Source organism: Paroedura picta, chromosome 1 (genome assembly GCF_049243985.1).
Source record: "Paroedura picta isolate Pp20150507F chromosome 1, Ppicta_v3.0, whole genome shotgun sequence".
NCBI lineage: Eukaryota > Metazoa > Chordata > Lepidosauria > Squamata > Gekkonidae > Paroedura > Paroedura picta.
The window spans coordinates 131,216,744-131,228,062 of NC_135369.1; the positions used below are offsets into that span (position 1 = coordinate 131,216,744).

An 11,319-nucleotide genomic window follows, 5' to 3' on the forward strand; every position below is an offset into this window, starting at 1 on the left:
AGAATTTAACCTTCACATCTTCATACCCACTCTTACCTCATAACTCTCTCTTCTCAGCTTGCAGCCCCTCTTTGTTGATGCCAACTGGTCCTTGCTCATAGTGTCCATCCCCAACAGGCTAGAGTTTCCTTCTTTACTATCCAAAGTTTATTCCCCACTTATTCCATTGCCCTTTTGATACAATCTCTAAACTTGGTTTCTCTGGATTAGCCATGTTGGAGGAACACAACTGGGACTAAAAATACCTTCACTTGGGTATTTAGCTTGAACAATCCAGTTGTACTGAAACAAATGTTTTTTATTGGATTGCAACATGTGAATTGCTGCTGTATTGTTACCAGTGAATAATTAAGTCTCACTATCTTGTACTGTTGTCTTGCTCCAACTTTCTACTCTGTACCTTTGATAGGACAATTAGGTTGCTTACTGGTTGGATACTTAACCTTTCTACCATCTTTCCTTCCCACTAAATATCTTTCATGTGAGGAAGGAGATAGTGTATCCAACAGACTTAAATAATTCCTTTTTACCCTGAGACTGCCATAACCTGCATAGCGCAGGGAAGCCTGATCCTGTCAGATCTCAGAAGCTAAGCAGGGCTGACCCTGACTAGTGTTTGGATGGGAGACCTCCAAGAATTTGGGTGGTAGTTTCTCCATGGAACACCAGGGATCATGACATGGAGGTAGGAAATGTCAAATCACCACCTCTGGATGTTCCTTGCCTGGCTGCCAGACAATCCATGGATCTCCTGTCTACATGACACAGATGCCATTCAATAACCCTGAGGCTCATGTTCTAGTTGTACAGTTGTAGGGGATGCTCTTCTAGCAGCTGGCATGACATGTGGACTGATCTTTATAACAGCTAGGACCCAACATATGAAGCATAACCTTCAACCCACTTTGTTAATGGTTCAATGCCACAAGTCACATTCTGAGACACTTTTCAAAACAAATCACAGCACCAAAAAAGGAGAGATGAATTACAAGAATCTGAGCATACCAGAGAGACATGAGAAGGTATGAGACATCTATCCAAACCAAAGCAGGGCAGCAGAGCCTAGTGAATTAATCCCTGGTAGTGGGAAACAAAGTCACCCAGTAGCCCATCCAGGATTTCCCACCTCCTTTCCTTCACATTTCGTAACAAGGCAATAGTATCCAGGGAAACTTTTGAAGCAACACTAAAATATCCAAAATGGAAGTACTTCATTTGGAATCATACAACCATATTTGAGATAGAAGAGTTGTCATCTGGTAAGACCCTGTTGATATCCATCAGGTAAAAGGGTTTTATGGAGAGGGTATCCAAATCTATAAGGGTCTTACTATCCCGCTCTAAAAAAAAATGAATTCCTGTATTTTAAAGATATCCTAGCCTTTTCATCCTCCTTCCAAAATGTGTTGAACCAGGTTTTGTGAAGTGCCAAACACCATCCAAAGAAATGTTATATGTTATTCATTGTTATATATAACTATATGAGCATTCAGAATACAGATTTCACAGTTAAAAGTGAATTCATGACTGGGAACTGTGAGGGTTTTTAAAAAACGGTATTCTCTCAGGGATTGTGGAATGTCAGAGAGGGGGAGTAGAAGAGGAAGAAGAGGATACAATGCTGATCTCACACCAAAAATAGCAGCTACTTTATTTGGCACAAGCAGTGGAAAATTTCTCATCCTTGTACAGTTAAAATCTTTGCACTGAAGTGATTTGCTGTTTCTAACTGCACCAAAGCTTGCTGTTCTCCAAAGTGACAGAGCACAATCCTTCAAAAAACAATTCACAACTCAAATCAGTGAGGCTCATGCACCCTTTAATGCTACTCAGTTATTTTATGCCACAAGAAGAAGAGATGTTTAGCAGATTCAGAAAATGGTTTCATTGAAATAATCCCCCATAGGCTTGTTGGGCATGTTATCAAACTGCAGCTTGGAATTACATGAATGAATTCAGCATGAGGCTTGGACTCTTCCCATGCTGCAAGTCTGCCCATTCCTTCCTGGTTAAATCCTAACCAACAGTGACTTGTTCTTGCTCTGCAAATTATGGGATTAGATCAAAGTAACACCAGTTGAGCTGGCTGGTTGGGACGCCTTCCCCACCTTCAGGGAGGGTTAAACTTTTATCCTGTGACATTTCCCCAATTTCAACATCCTCTGGAAATAATTCAGTGCTGAAAATGGAGCAGGGGAGTACATGAAGCTTCCATACCACAGCCCCTATCTCCACAACTATGGCAGCTTTGCACAGGGCCTGAAAGATGGAGCTCTTCTGCCAGGCGTATGATTGAGGCCATGGTGGGCCCCAGAGTTACCATTGGTGGATCCCTTAGTAGTAGCTAAATCAGGACCCTCACTCCCAATGAGAGAGAGCTCTTGGCCCCTAGTTGGACAGAGGGAGACGGTGAGGGGTTAGAACTCTGCATTTCCATCTTTTAATGTTTAGTGTTTAAAGTTTAATGTTTTAAGCGGTTTTTATGGGGTTATACTGGTTTTTATTATTTTATTGTAAACTGCCACAAGTTTGATTGGAGAGCAGCAGTATATAAATATGAAAATAAATAAATAAAAAATAAAGAAGAGTTGTTCTTATATGTCACTTTTCTCTACCCGAAGGAGTCTCAAAGTGGCTTACAGTTGCCTTCCCTTTCCTCTCCCCACAACAGACACCCTGTGAGGCGGGTGAGGCTGAGAGAGCCCTAATATTACTTCTTGGTCGGAACAGCTTTATCAGTGCTGTGGTGAGCCCAAGGTCACCCAGCTGGCTACATGTGGGGGAGCATGGAATCAAACCTGGCTCACCAGATTAGAAGTCCACACTCCTAACCACTACAAGCTGGAAATGCACATCTACCCACCCACCCACAGCAATCCCAATTCCATGCACGGATGATGCCCCCTCCCCAAAACAAAGCAGAATCCCTGGCCAGTCGTCCTTCTCTCAAAATCTCTGCCTATTTACTCCAATGGCACTCCTTCATGGAAATCCATTCCTGCAGTTTATGAGGCAGAGAGGCCTGGAATTCAAGGAGAAACTAGTGAGCCACTACAAGCCTCTTTGTGGTATGCCCATAAGACGAAACTACAGTTTAATTAAACATGCCTCTCCATTCTTGTCAACTCCTGTTCCCAGAAGAAAATTAGGTATCAAAAAATCTTGCTGTTGAAATGCATTGTTGTGTAGTTGTTTTGATTTGAGCCTAATCTCCCAAGGCGAATTGCTGAATTTAATTTTGCTGGAAGCTAGGCTTTGTGTTGGGGTGAACCAGATAAAGGCTGAAGAGACCTCCTGGTATGACTTTTACAGATCTCAAAGGTTCTGTTTCTTTGCCCAATACCTGAACACAATAAAAATCCTGCATGTTAGGGTTGTCAGCCTCCAGGCGGGGCCTGCAGATTTCCCAGAATTATAATTGGTCTCCAGACTACAGGATCAGGGCTGGCAGGGCTGTGCAGGGCAGGCTCTGGCATCACATCCCTGCTGGGCTCCCTCCCCTCCACAAACGCTGCTCTCTCCAGACCCTGGCTCCAAAACTCCAGCAATTTCCCAGCCCAGAGTTGGCAACCCAAGAGTCTATGTTGTGTCAGTGGCTCCAAATAATATGCTGGCTCATGTTAATGCCCCACCCATGCCAATGTTCTCTCTGCTCAAAGTGGCCCTAGTCCCCAATAGCCATTGCCAATTTAATCTCTTTAATTATGAAGGGTGCTAAGAATTAAGATGGCTACACCATTCCTCCTACTCATCGATTTGTATCGTTTTTACGTAAGTCTTCCCTTTTTAACATCTAGTCTCCTTGAAATGTAACAGCTCTTCTCTTTTTTGAGATAGCTATTTGCTTTCAGTTATTTTGGGAAGTACTGAAACCTTAAACACACACAAACTGAAAATAATCTATTAAACAGTGTGAAATCTCAAAATAAGGCCTTTTAAACCCTCATCTGTCAGCATTCTCTTCCTGTACTGTGATTACTTGACCTAGTTTGTAAAGAATAGAACCATCATCTGAGTCTGCTGCCAGGAGAACAGCTTCATTTTTTGTAAAAAACTTTATATAACCATACCTCATGAAAACTATCATTCTTCATGGAGTGTTGAGCCACTTAAGGAAACTTTGCTGTCTACAGACCTGCTAGCTTCAAGGCGTGCATTTTGCATGCATCAATTCCCCATGTTAGAAAGTTGAAATTACACACCATTTGAGAAACATGGCATTAAGTATTTGAAAGCTTGATGTATATTAAAGTAATAAGAACATAAGGGACCAATATAGTAAAGCATACTGTTTTACACAGTGGCTAAACAATTGCCACGGAAGGCCAAACAGGGCACAGAGACCGAGGCCCTCCCTTGTTGTTGCCTCCCAACATAGGTGTTCACAGGCCTCCTACCTCAACATTTTGAGGTTCCCTTCAGGTATCATGGCTAGTAGCCACCAAAGGACCTTTTCCAAATTCGTTATCCTCCATTGTAGTAGAGCCTCTTGTGGCGCAGAGTGGTAAGGCAGCAGACATGCAGTCTGAAAGCTCTGCCCATGAGGTTGGGAGTTCAATCCCAGCAGCCTGCTCAAGGTTGACTCAGCCTTCCATCCTTCCAAGGTTGGTAAAATGAGTACCCAGCTTGCTGGGGGATAAAACCGTAATGACTGGGGAAGGCACTGGCAAACCACCCCGTATTGAGTCTGCCATGAAAACGCTGGAGGGCGTCACCCCAAGGGTCAGACATGACTCAGTGCTTGCACAGGGGATACCTTTACCTTTACCTTTTATGCTTGTAGTGATCACTACCAGCTTGATGTAGTGGTTAGGAGGCCAGACTTCTAATCTGGTGAGCCGGGTTTGATTCCATGCTCCCCCACATGCAACCAGCTGGGTGATCTTGGGCTCACCACAGCACTGATAAAGCTGTTCTGACTGAGCAATGATATCAGGGCCCTCTCAGCCTCACCCACCTCACAGGGTGTCTGTTGTGGGGAGAGAAAAGGGAAGGCAACTGTAAGCCTCTCTGAGATAGAGAAAAGCGGCATATAAAAACCAACTCTTCTTCTTCTACTTCCACTGGCACTGAACTCTAGAGCTTGATTACTTGTTTCCTTTTATTTGTCCTGAACCCTTTTTCCCAACAATTTCATTGGGTGCCCTCAATTTCTAGTATCATGGGAGAGGAATAAGTCTCTCTGTCCACTTTCTCCATCCCTTGCATCGTTGTTGTTGTTATTGTTGTTGTTATTCGATTTATTTCCTAACACTTCCTACAGGCTCGTGGCAGGTAACAGTAGTCTTAAAATCCCCCATTAAACCCCCCACTAAAAGTCTATAAAAATACCCAACATGGCGGAAAATGGCACTCTCCCCTACCCAAACAAGGGCATTGGGGGATGGAGTTAAGATCCCTGAACCAATGCCTTCCTCGGGCCCCTGAGCCCCCCTCCCATGAATCTATATGTAGGAACCAACCAGCCACAGATCCATCAGTATGCTTCCATGTGAATGGCTGTTTTCATTACTGTTCTATTGTTTAACTGTACTATGTGTTTTATTGTTATTACTGTTATTATTTTTACCATAGCTACCAATTTCTCTGTACTGTTCTGTTCTATGTTTCATGTAAACCGCCCTGAGCCTCAAGGGAGGGCAGTATATAAATGCAATCAATCAATCGATCAATCAAGTGGTGGACTCTAATCTGGAGAACTGTTCCTTTACATGCAGACAGCTAGGTGATCTTGGGCCAGTCACAGTTCTCTTACAGCTGTCTCAGCCCCACAGGATGTTGTGGGAAGAGGTAGTGGAAAGCAAGGTATATTAAAAAAACAGCAATCATTATTATTATTATTACTAGGGACAAAGCCCATTTTTAAAAATGGGCATGTGGAGGGTTGGGGAGAAGGCAGCAGGGGAGGGCGCAGCGCAGGAAGGGCGATGGGGCCGGCAGGCTCTAGGCCGGGTGCAGAGCTTCCAGCGCTGCAAAAACGCTCCCCAGGCCCCGGAGAGGATGCCTTCCCCGGGGCCCGGGGAGCGTTTTCCCTCCCCCCCGACTTGCAAAAACGCTCCCCAGGCCCCGGGGAGGGCGGAGCACCTTCCCCGGGGCCTGGGGAGCGTTTTTCTAAGTGGCACGACTGGCAAAAACGCTCCCCAGGCCCCGGGGAGGATGGCAGCCTCCAGGGCCCTTCCATGGGGGGCCATGGGGGCGGCTCGAGGTGGAAAAATGCTCCCCGGGGTCTGGGGAGGTTTTTTCTAGGCGGCTTGACTGGCAAAAAGGATCCCCAGGCCCCGGGGAGGGTGCAGGGGGGCTTGGCGAGGCGGCCAGCAGGCTCCCCGGGGTCTGGGGAGTCGTTGTGGGCTTGAGGGCGGGGGCCAGTGGGCCTACCTTCGCTCTCGGCGGCCAGCTGAGTAATGGCCGCCGTGGAGCGAAGGTTCTCTCTCGTGGGGGGTGGGGCGCAAGGCGCCTCCCAATTGGTTGTTGGCCGGGCAGTTTGGGGCTGGACTGACAAGCAGTCCAGGGGAAGGGGCCTATCAGCACCCTTCCTCATCCCAGACAGGGCCCGCCCTCGGGGCCCTTACTGTTTTATTTCTTCCGCTCCGCGAGGAGCGGTTAAAGATTATTATTATTATTATTATTATTATTATTATTATTATTACACTTTAAAGAAAGGGCAACTTAGACAGAGGGATCTAACATTCAAGTAAATAGAGAAGCCTTCTCAAATGCTGTGTACATGTACACATGCTGGTAGAATTGGTTACTCTTGCCTAAAAAAACCTAAAACTTATCAAAAATGAAGTTTGTGTACTAACAGAATGATCATATTACTTGTGACAAAATCTATTAATATTACCCTGGAATGAGGCAATTTAAAAAAATGTAAAAGCATTAATTTTTTTCTTATTAAGGACCTTCAAGAATTGTTCTGGTAAAAGATTATCAGAGCCCTATACAAACAAACGAATTTTCTTGCTTTCATTCACATTGCCATGTTAATATTTCCTCTACAATTTCTACAGATCATGCAGCAGTCACCAGTGATGAGCATGAACTTAAATGACATATTGTTAGCAAAGCAATAACATATTTCAGGATATATTTGTCCCAGTCAGCTTTGGAAAAAATATCTTGAGTAACATCAACTAGTTGTACAACATGGAGGTAAGTGTGAGAATGAGCAGACAAGCGGAAGCCACACATGAGAAAATTGTTTTGTCACTTTAAATATTGCTATATGGGGATCTAGGGATAACACCAGGATAACTGAAGGATTTTGGAAGGCATACATGCTACTGCAACATGACATGCGCCTGACAGTTTTAACCAAATTTCCTTTATTCATAGCAAAAAAACCTTTAATATACAAATTTCACATGGAAAATGAGTAATCTAAAATGGCATTCATTTGGGGAAAAATTACTCATTTCTCATATTATATTACTGATACAAAAGTAAAAAAGAGCCATGATTGAATTAAACATCAGTATGAGCTTTTATCTTCTCTCCACCCTCGTTCTCAGTTTAGCCACAAAACTGTTAAATGCCACAGTCTGGTACAGCCAAAAGAAAGTGAAATGGCCCTGCAAAGGCCAGCTACTTTACTGTGGCATCTACATGCCCATTGGAATGTGTGTCATTGGAAACAGAAACATCAGAATACTGGAACCATTCTCTGAATTTTAATACCTAGATTTCTCCTTATTCTATCTGTTCCTTATCTGACTTATTCCTTGTGCTGGATAACAATATGGGGAAGACAGCTTCAGTATGGCAATAAGCTCTATGTATATAATTCCAATGTCCCATTGTTACATATATAGTGGGGAAAGAGTCTTGGAACGGGCACAATTCCATGTTCAAGTGACACACCTAAACCTCCCAACGGGACACTGTATTGCAGTTGATATTTTACTGAGAAAGAAAGATCCTGACAGAATTAATATATATATTTTTAAGAATCTGTACTTTGAAGCTTCATAGGACTAAAATTGACAATGGAAGCTGAGGATTGAAGAATCTATTTTAGGCATGCCAAAGTGTTGCGATATCCAATGAATATCTGAATTAATATTCCGATTTAAAGCATATTTACATAGAAGTTAATCACACTGAATTCAATGGCATTTATTTCCATTTTGGAGTACTTTTTACAGCCCGAGCCTTCACTGACTGTCTTATTTACTCAGATTTGTGGACATGGTTGATACAATAGAGCCAGGAAGGAAGTTCAGCAGACTGAGGAACAAAAATCAGGTTAACTGAGCAAATGACTTGCCCTTAATCACAGAATTATCTCATTACCAGAACATCATTGAATAGCCTCTGGAGTTCTTGTTGGCACAAAATGAGCTTGTTTAAACAGACTCAGTGAATTTTGCAAAATAATAGGAAGAGAATGCCTTTGACATGACAGCCAGAAACCATAAAGTTGTATGTTTGACAATTTTTGTTCCAAAAGTCAATCTTGTTTTCTGTTATTTATTGCTGTAATAATCACTACTATTCACATTTAAAAAAAAATCTTCCTTGGCACATCTAATACCAGCAAGTTTTTCATATCTGGATGTATACAATTGTATACGTATTTCTTTTTTTTGGGGGGGGGGGTGAAATATTTTTAAGCAAAAGTTTAAGACAAAAACAGGCAAATGCTCTAAAGAGAACAGAGGGACTTGAAATGAGTCATTATGTTCTGCTAGAGAAAGAGAAGGTACAACATGCCTCATTTTGCAGGGAACATTCTGGACAACAGGTACATATATTTAAGACTTAGGGGGAGGGTTACTGTAATACTCACATTTTGCTATCAGTTGTTCTCCTGCTTCGTGCATCCAACACAACTCTGAAGATTCTTTGGATGGTTTCACAAGATGACATCCAATATAAAGAATTCAGATGGGCCCGTTAGGTCTCATAAGATTTTGGTTTTAAATAAGGCCGCTGGAAAGGTCACATTGCTTCCTTTAGATCTCAGACAGCTGGCTCCCTCGTTATGTTGTCATATACTGCTTTCAAGTTGTAGTTAGAATATATAGGAGGAGGTACTTGGAGAGTTTTGTTTCAGAAGGGAGGAGACATACCAAAGTTCTGAAGATGTTAGAAAAGAAACAACAACTTGCAATATAGCTATTATGCCCCTATCAGAACTTACTGATGGGATTACTCATGTGATGTGAGAGATGGCCATCTGTAGTCTCAGCCCATGTAGTACACAAAGTATTTCCCACAGAAACGTAGACCAAGATGAGAGGAACATTCCAACTTCCTCAAGAGAGCCTGGGGATACTGTCACGCTTACAGCTGGGCCATGCTTGCATTAATTTCAACAGAGCTGGTATAAACAAAACCAAGCAGGCTTAATATCCCAAACTCCATATTCCCATAATTTCCTTTATCATTCTGTACTGAATTATACTTGCGACACTAAAAGGCAACATTTGACATGAAGCAGCCAGTAACTTTTCAGTTATTAGAAAAACAATCCTTTATGTTCCAATATACAAAATGAAACATGAACTTATTTCACACTGAACTGGTCTATTATAGGCCAGATTGCTTCCCATAACATTACAATTCATTTTACTGTCATGCTCTGGTGGTTTAATGCCTTGGTTTTCCTAGCCAGGGTATCTCACATTCTACTGCAGCACTACAACAAGAAAAAGCCTCCATTCTTTGAAGGCAAAGCAATTTTTTTTTTCAGATTGTGGCCAAAGTTGAAAGCTAACTGTTTCTACCATTATTGCTTTTTAATTGCTCCACTCAAGAAAACAGGAAAGGCAGGTTCTGTGAGAGTACTAGGAGGCCTGTCTGATTAATATAAATTAATAAATCTGAGGTTTTATTTTTTTAAGTGTAATGTAGATGATCCCCAACACCCATTAAATGTGTCAAATACCACAACTTAGAAGTAACAGTGAAATAGTAGTAAAATGTTTGAAAACATTATGTAGTTTTATTTTAAAATTATATATTTTGACTAGAATGTCTCTATATTTACAGAATTAATTTTATATTTAATGGCAAGAAATTAAACAAACAGTTTAATAAAACAAATAATATGCCATGTTTCTTTAAAATTGCAGAGTCAAGAGTATTTTCTCTATTGGCTTTGTAAACCATATCCTGGTCACCAGTTTTGAGGCATGTTGTTTAGTGATGAACAGAAACGCAAAATTGCCACAAGTTGTAACCACCTGCACATAATGTAGTTCCTAGTTAACAATATATGATGATTGAAACAGGCTAGCGACTATATAGTAGAGGCATACTTTTAAAATTTGTGAAAAGGAGATATTTACATGTCGCATCGGGATATAGGGTTTTCCCCTCACTCCAGCGTGCAAACTGTTTAGTGTTTAAGGAAAATACTGAACAGGATGGATAAGGACGGTCTGGTATCTCAGGGCTTATTACAGGGTTGGAGGATGTAGTAAGTTGATTTTTAAATTATTGCAGTAGCTTGTTTTTAATTCTGAATCTAGAAGGCAGAAAATGGATGATTAGTAGGAAAAGGAGGGCCACAATCAATATAGTAATTCAGTGATTTCTTGTAATTAAAGTTACATTATTAAATAATTCTAATAGCAGATGTATTACATATTCTTTTAGATCTGCCATCTCATTGTGTACCTCAAAACCATTATCTGCAAGCATATATACCCACAGAAGACAACACAGGACCTAATTTGTAATGACAAAGAAACTTAAAACATAGTAGAAAGTACCAAACAGCGGAGGCTCTGCACAATCCAAATGCCTGTCATTTACAGCTTGATTTAACATATTTGTAACATGAATACAGAGACAACTGACAGCAATAAAAAGAAGAGCTTGATTTGGAACAATCACAAAAACATCTAATGATGTTATTTTATTTCCTCAATAAAATAGACACTGTAAAGAGACTGACATCGCTTTTCTTCATGAAAAATTAAATTTGGTACACTGATATGGTCAACATAAAGCTCTGAAGAACACGAGAGAGACACTATTAAGCAACGTGTACTCAGCCATGAACTTATTGTCAATTCCCTCCTATTCTCCAACGGCCTGATGAACATCTTTTTTCCTCACTCGGATTATAGGCATGTTATATATGGCAGTTATAAAAGTACTTTTTTCCCCAAAACTTTCTAAAAATTTCATGGTGATAAAATGCTTGCAAAAAAATCTTGTTCTGACCATTTTTTCCTCATACACAATATGCTTTTGACATAAGTTCATCTTTCTGTTTATGATTAAATGTTTAAAAAAATGCTTAAATATTCCTGAGCAAGAATTGCAACTAGAGTTTATTGTTTAAGTATGGGGAGTGGAAGTGTATGT

At 41.3% G+C, this 11,319-nt stretch overlaps 1 protein-coding gene across 4 annotated transcripts in view; it reads right to left on the reverse strand.

The window, feature by feature from the left end:
* Window positions 1-10,654, reverse strand: part of FHL5 (four and a half LIM domains 5) — a 33,757-nt gene extending 23,103 nt beyond the window's left edge. For 3 of the 4 annotated variants that reach the window (XM_077303902.1, XM_077303911.1, XM_077303932.1), the window contains exon 1: window positions 8,789-10,654. The gene's annotated coding sequence lies outside the window, so the exon portion shown is untranslated. Of the gene's footprint in view, window positions 1-7,609; window positions 8,751-8,788 lie in introns of those variants that run through there. The other variant, XM_077303922.1, reaches the window with a different exon arrangement.
* Between the last annotated feature and the right edge of the window lie 665 nt (window positions 10,655-11,319).